Here is a 7705-nt window from a genome sequence, read left to right as displayed (position 1 = left end):
CCAGGGAGTGAACCAGGAGGGAGGAGTGTGGTCCAGGGAGTGAACCAGGAGGGAGGAGTGTGGTCCAGGGAGTGAACCAGGAGGGAGGTGTGTGGTGCAGGGGGTGAGCCAGGAAGGAGGAATGTGGTCCAGGGAATGAACCAGGAGGGAGGAGTGCAGTCTATCGGAGTAGGGAGGAGTACGGTCCAGAGGAGTGAACAAGGAGCCTCTGGGGGTAGCAAGTTCACACACCACAAATACCTCCCAATCTATCCGCGTGCAGGAAGGGGACGGAAACTGCGCAGGATCTGCAGCGCTTTCTCCTCACAGATGAGGAGGATACCGACTCACGCATGAAATCAGAGCTAAAGTTCTACCACGGTGGGAAGACGCTTCACAGACCCAAATGGGTGCAAAAAGAAACCAATCATACAAGATCAGTGGATGGAAAGGGTCAGAAATTTAAGCCTGTAACAAGCTTTCAGAAAAACTTCATTTGATCTGCAAGATGACTGCAGCTCTGCTGAATCATTTCTGCAAATGTCTAACTCGCGATGAGCAATCTCAGAGCCGTTCAAGGAGTAACAAAATCAACAGTCCTCCTGCCCCTTTCCTCAATGGGAACACTTTATTCTGTCTTCTATTCAAATTAAGTATCTTGCAAGGGAGTTGAAGAAAACTGCATAGCAGATTTTAAAACTTCAATGCTTTTCTCAATTTTCGCCACATTCTGATGCATTTTACTGACTACACGGCCAATAAGCCTAAAGTTTTTTGCATCGATAAAGACAATGCTCCTTGTAGCAATAGGCTTTTTCTTTTCTATAAAAAGATCTATAATTTCAGCCAGTAAAATGGGCATTTCACAAAGATTTTGCACAATTCCTAGCACAGATTTTAGCAAAATAAAACCGTTATCTTTCTGCAATTAAATAACCAAGCATAGGAAACTGCACAGTTAACATAACCATTCCATTATTTTATATAAACACAAATGAGAAAGTAGAGTATGCTTTGGAAAACAGTATTTCCACATGACAACGATGAAGCAGAAAACAGTTCCTCAGCCTCATATAACATTTGACAACCGAAGAACTCTGGCCCAAGCCCAGCCTGGTTAAACGGAAATGAAGTAAACATGTGAGTGACCGAGGTGGGGCACTCTGATAGTCACAGTCCAGGAAAGAACAGCTAACATCTTTCTTCTTCATGGGAAAACCAAAACATACTCGAGAGACCTTGATTCTTTAAAACACAGTCTGCCCCAGTACTAACCTTAAGCTCCCATTGATCAAGATTGCTATAACCACAGAGGTGTTTTTCCAGGCCCTCGAAAATCACGGACATGGCACATACACAACGTTTTCAAACACTCAATGCTACCAATTTGTTAAATGCGCTGTGATACCGGAGGTCTTGTGCAGGACCAGAAGTGTCGCAGCCTGGTTACCTGTCCTGGTGTTCAATGCTTTGTATGTGCAAAACCTGCTGTTACAATTTACTGGGCTTAATGTGATTCAGTTCATCACAGAAGAGAGCTATGACATTTACTTAATTCCACGCACAGATTCTCAGGTTCACCTTCCACGAGTGACTGTTCTGTCCACGAGACAGCGGAGGGAAGACCCAGGAAAGGCCCGGGAGATGCCAGGTGCTCACAAACTGGTATCCGTCTGCTGGTTCTGGCTTAAAGGAAAACAGACATAGAAGCAGCTAAAAGGGCTCACTACACCTAATATCACAATGTTCTCAAGTTTACCTTAGCCAAAAATAAAAGTGGAAAAGCAAAACTACTCCAGGGCATGATTCCAGTGCTAATCTGAAACATGAAATATTTAGAAGACAAAGCTTATTTTGAGTGCAAGTAATATACACATAAAACACTGGTTTCACAAAACCCAGTCTTTGCGATTGCTTTTATAAAAAGTAAAATTCTCATGAGGATCGCATACATTAACTGATTTTCAAATGAAGGGACTGGTAAACTTCAGGGCATATGATTTCTGCCACACACGAGGGGAGCAGTGAGAGAGAAGAGCTAGGATCAAGTGTGCTGAAGCTGTCCTAGGACTGAAATTCAGTTTCTGCCAAAACAAAAACACAGGAGTCAACTTCCATAGCAAGCTCTGCTTGAGAGCGACAAGATGTCAAAGTTGCAAAGGAGCTTCTCCCTGTATGGGCACGTGTGATCCTTGCAAAATCATAGCTCAGCATCATCAAAAATCAGGAAAGAACACAAGCCTTCCAGACATGAAATCCAAGAGCAGAAGGGAGCAGAGTCCAAGCTTGCTCAACAGAACTGTTCCCGGACAACAGCACAGAGGACGTCACAGGGAGGGCAGGGCAAGCAACAGCAGCTTCCGTGTTGCCGCAAGCAGGGCCTGAGCCAGGGGAGCAGTCTCCTCCAACCTGACAAGGAGGCACGAGGAGCCACGGAGAAGTCAATTCAGGGTCCTTTTCAGAAAGGGGCAACAATAAGAAAATCTGGTCTCACCCACCCCATACCCCCTACTGTAGCAGCTAAACTCGCACGTGCGTCTGTCACGTTCCCCGACCCCTCTTGCAGATGCTCTTCCTGCACCCGGGTGCCCGTCTCCGTGCTGCTCCTGAGGCCACACCTGTTGTCATCCACTAGTGACCAGGAATTCACCTTTGTCCGGGAGAAGCAAATGCAGAGTTCACACACTCCTGGTACAGGTTTGTTGGCCGAGAATCTAACTGCACTGTCCGATTCCAGATGTGCTGGTACCAAGGAGAATGTTCAATGTCTGGCATTTAAAAACCGTATCAGTGGGTTCTCCTGGGACTTCCAGGCAGCCGCACGAGGGACGGAGCTGTTGCCCTGTTACCCTGAGCCAAAGCAAGGCTGAGAGGCACACACCACAGGCCACATCACACTCGAGCACTGACTCGACACTTGCTCGTTCGTGTGTTAAGAGTTCAGGGTACAGGCGACAGACAGGCCTGATCTCAGTCATGGGACAACAGTGACTGCCCACACGTCCCGTATCTAAGCCCCGACTTGCCCATCCAGCCTTCCTTCAGGAACAATGCCCACCTCACAGTGCAGCCATGAACGCTAAGTCAGCACGTACATACACAACCAGATTCATTGCAATTGTGCTTTCTACAACAAATTAATACAACCAGGCGCTATCATTGAGACTGAATAACCTATATTAGAACAGAAGATCAGGCCAGGGATGGTGGTTCAGACCTGTAATCCCAGCACTTTGGGAAGCTGAGGTGGGTGGATCACTTGAGGTCAGGAGTTGCAGACCAGCTTGGCCAACATGGCAAAACCCCATCTCTACTAAACATAAATTATCCGGACATGGTGGCACACACCCTGTAACCCCAGCTACCAGGGAGGCTGAGGCATAAGAATCACCTGAACCTGGGAAGTAGAGGTTGCAGTGAACGGACATTGTACTACTGTGCTCCACCCTTCCAGCCTGGGTGACAGACCAAGATTCTCGTAAAAAAATAAAAGGTCAAGATGAAAACTGATTGCCAAGGTCCATGTTCCATAAACTTCAAACAAAGTTCATTAGCTGGTACTTGATCAAGTTGTTGATTTCTTCATTACAATCTTGTATATCCTTCTAACATGGCTCAAAATGTTTACATTTGAGCATACCTCGAGTATAACAAAAAATAAAGTGCCTATATTTCATAAATGAGCAAGTTCCAGTAAGACTGCATCCTGCTCTAGTTAATCCTTTGACAACGTAAAACTGAACCATCCTGACATAGCACTGACACATGGTACAAGAATAATGACCTCCAATTAAATCGCTAGATTTAGAGAATACATAAATATAGCTTATCACTAATTCACCAGCGATTAGCAAGATTTTAAAGGAAGAAAAAGTATCGGGACGGTAACTAGGAATAAAGGCAAAAATAAACACGAGAAATTAGTCACGTTTAAATCAATACCCTTTCTGTGGGGCCGTAATAAAGTATACACAACAGGTGTGCAAGCTGTCATGCTAAGGTGTCACCAAGCTCTCTATGAAGGTGGTAAGAGCGTCCCAAGTCGCAGAGCCTCATATTCCTATTTAAACGCTACACAGCCAACACCACACTCAGCACGCAGTGAGAACTCTGAAAGCTCTGAGGAACGCATGATGGGATGAAGGGCCTCAGTCCTGCCATCACCCTGTTGCTTATTAAAAATATAAAACAAAGCCCTGCCTTCAAGGTGCTCAGATCTAACTAGTACAAAGTTTTGCTTTTGACGAGTTAACTACGAATGATGAAGACTCTCAACAGCTGTGCAAAATGTAAGGCAGCCTAATAAGAGGAACTTGGCTGAGAGTAAACCCAGAGATGGTTTTTTAACCACAGAAGAGGAAAGAACTGAAGAACCTTACAGAAAGTTGACAGCAATTTCTATTTCTCTATGGTAGAACCTGGAATTTACCTTTGAGACAGACTGTCCTTCTGTTCTGAAAAATCAGATTATTCTTGCAATCCTCCATCAGGACTGAAATTCCCAAAGGCATGGAAAACCAAGTACTAATTTTAAAACCCCCCCAAAAAACGACCTATGATCTTAGATGTGAGATTTAGTGATCTCAAATTCCAAATTTGGAAATATTTTGCACAAAGTCCTTATTTTCCCTGTTTACTTGAAAGCTCTCTATTCTTTTGTCCTAAATATCTTCTTTCTCGTCCTTCCAAACAGTATCTGAAGATGAACTTACATATCGTTTTCAATGTTAACAAAGAAGATACTGCATTTGTCACGAACTGTTTATATTCACAACTCTAGGAGGGATTTTGCTACATCGTGAGGAATAACACGAGGCAGGAAATACGCCACGAATAAAGAACAGTAGAAAGTGGACACATTTCCTGATGAGTGCCGATTTCTCATTGAGCTGCTGACAAAGTTATAATACAGAAAGCTAGACAGCTGCTATGTTAGTTCTACCTCACTTAAGTGACCGAGTCATTGTTGTTTCGGTTCCCTTTCTCGTCTTGGGATGAGACACACCTCACAGAGTTGTTTGTGATTTCAGGAACACACACATCAATCAAGTGACTGTTCCTAAATCGTTGCAAAGGATATAGTAACCTGCCAAATTTCAACTAGGTTGCAACAAACAACTGTTTTTATCCTACACTCTCCGGTGCCAGCGAGATGGTGTGTTCTTGGATCCCTGCGGGAGCCCTATTCCTGGTGCCATAGAGCACACACACATTTACATCCACATAGTGTAAATTTATGGTACACTGTAACATATGTACCTGCGTAGAGCGTACACACATCCAAATACGTAGGGTGTACATAAGTGCACTACATGCGTACAGAGTGCACACACATCCAGATCCATGTGGTATACATGCATAAAGTGTACACACATCCAAACACAGTGTACAAACAAGTTCACTACGTGTGTAAAAGCATAGAGCATACACACATCCATATAGCAAATGTACATAGGTAAGCTAACACATATGTGCATGCATAGCACGTACACCCATCTATATGCATACAGTGTGCACAGGTATACTATAACCTGTATGTACATGCATATGGCATACACATGCACATCCGTATGTACACAGGTATGCTATTTGCTATATGTATACACATGCGTATAGCATACACTCTTATCCAATGTACGTAGGTGCACTACAGCATGCATACACATGCGCAGTGTACACATATGCACATGTATACAACGTACATCAGTACACTAACGTATAAAGCGTATACATATATGCAACACTGTACATACATATGCAGCATGTGTATGTATTAGTGTGTACATATCCAGAAGTTTATTCAGGGTGCATAGTGTACATGCATGCTTGTGTGCACATATGTATATATACATCTGCAGAAATAATGTGCACATACCCACATGGTGTACGTACACAGGTATGTATATGGCATTAAATACATGCATGTAGGTACACATGCAGAACAGATAGGTGTCCAAGTAGTGTGCATATAACCATAGTGACCATTGATACACACATATACACATGTACATGCATGCCTACAGCATTCACGTGTGTACGACACAAATATAGTGTACATACCTATACGTTGTAAATACATGCACAGTGGAAATACACGTAGTATGCATACACCACATACACACATGTACATTTATAGAGTACACATATACCGAGACCCAGAACGGGTCATGAGTATTAATACTTCAGAAACTCTTCCAGTTCTACCTAAGTGAATTTTTTTCAAACTATAATAGAACTCATACAAAAAGGGTTTTAAGGAAATGAATAAAGCTAGTGACAAAAATCAGTGGGAAGGGCACAACCACTTTCCCTCAGAGTTCTCGGCCTGACCGTGGAAGTTCAAAGGTTTCCTAATGCAGTACACATCAGGACTGACTCACGATAAAGCACTCCTTAAAAATTAAAAATGTGTCCTCATGTTTTGGCCTTTGAGACAAAGCCTCTTAGTTAATCGAGTTCTGACTGAATTTGACTCACAGTGCTCTGGCAGATTCTTCATTTTCTGGTGAGACAGATGAATGTCCCAGGGTGAGGGCAATGCCAGCCCTTTCAGGGTCAGCTTTTCAAGGAGCGATGTCTGGCAGAACACAATCCAACACCATAGTAGGATCCCCCACCCAGCCACTTAGACGCTTTCGGGTACTTACTCGGTCTCCTTGTTTCCCTTTCTTGAATTCAGCTGGGGGGAAAAAACCCAAAAAAATCAAAACCAAAAACAAACAGCCCATGTGTTTATGCGTCTGAAAAGTTAATACATCCACATCTAACTTTCTAAATGAGACACGGCAGGTATGATGGTCACTGAACAGTGGCCACTGTTGAGAAAATACGAAGTCTTCTGCAAACATGAACGAGTTTCTAGGAATACAAAAGTCAAGGGAATTTACTTCACATATTAAAGCTGTCAAGGGTGCTCATCAAAAATGTACTTAGAGGTTTTCCTTTAAAGTTATTTTGGAAGATTTTTAAGTTGCAATACTTAAAAGCCTCTGGGAAAAGAAAGGATACAGGTATCTGGAAGATTTTTAATAAATGATTTTCATGTCTTTTTGATAAAGTTAAATAAGGTCAGCCTTGAAGTAATGGGTTCCACTACTCTGAAACTGTGGATGGAATCCACAACACCAGACAATTGAATAAACAGCAAGGCTGCACACACAGGACACAGGCAGTGAGCCAGCCTGACTAGTTGTCAGCTTCTGGGTCAGTTCTACCCAGTTCTGCCCAGGCCCCACTGGAGATGAAAACGTGCCCTTTAGAAGCCTTGAATCCCCACCTTTCAAAATCTAATCCTCTTCAACTGAGGCCCAAGTCCAAAAATCTACTGATATCTTAGCACCTGGTAGGCCAGCTGTTGCCTAGCCTTTTTGGCACCAGGGATGGGTTTCATGGGAGACCATTTTTCTGGGGGGTGGTTTTGAATTGCAACTGTTCCACCTCAGGTCAGGCATTGGATCATCATAAGGAGCACCTCCGAGATCCCTCACATGCAGTTTACGATAGGGTTCCAGCGCCTAGGAGCACACACAGCTTATGATAGAGTCCCAGAACCTAGGAGAACATGCGGCTTACCAGAGGGTCCCAGCGCCTAGGAGAATACGCGGCTTATGATAGGGTCCCAGAACCCAGGAGAATATGCGGCTTACGAAAGGGTCCCCGCGCCTAGGAGAACAGGCATTAAATGAGTTGGCAAAGCCAAAATCCACCGGATCTACCACTCCAAAAC

The 7705-nt window shown here is 43.8% G+C and overlaps 1 long non-coding RNA gene across 1 annotated transcript in view; it reads right to left on the bottom strand.

Moving 5' to 3' along the window:
- Nucleotides 1-1036: 1036 nt before the first annotated feature.
- Nucleotides 1037-7705, bottom strand: part of LOC140711213 (uncharacterized) — a 28562-nt gene continuing 21893 nt past the window's right edge. Inside the window, exon 3 of the long non-coding RNA XR_012092376.1 lies at nt 1037-7641. This is a non-coding gene — a long non-coding RNA (uncharacterized lncRNA). The remainder of the gene's footprint in view (nt 7642-7705) is intronic.

Source organism: Chlorocebus sabaeus, unplaced genomic scaffold, assembly GCF_047675955.1.
Source record: "Chlorocebus sabaeus isolate Y175 unplaced genomic scaffold, mChlSab1.0.hap1 unalloc_scaffold_298, whole genome shotgun sequence".
In the NCBI taxonomy this organism is placed as follows: Eukaryota; Metazoa; Chordata; class Mammalia; order Primates; family Cercopithecidae; genus Chlorocebus; species Chlorocebus sabaeus.
The sequence above is the reverse complement of the archived record's forward strand: the minus strand, read 5'-3'. Positions and strand labels throughout refer to the sequence as shown.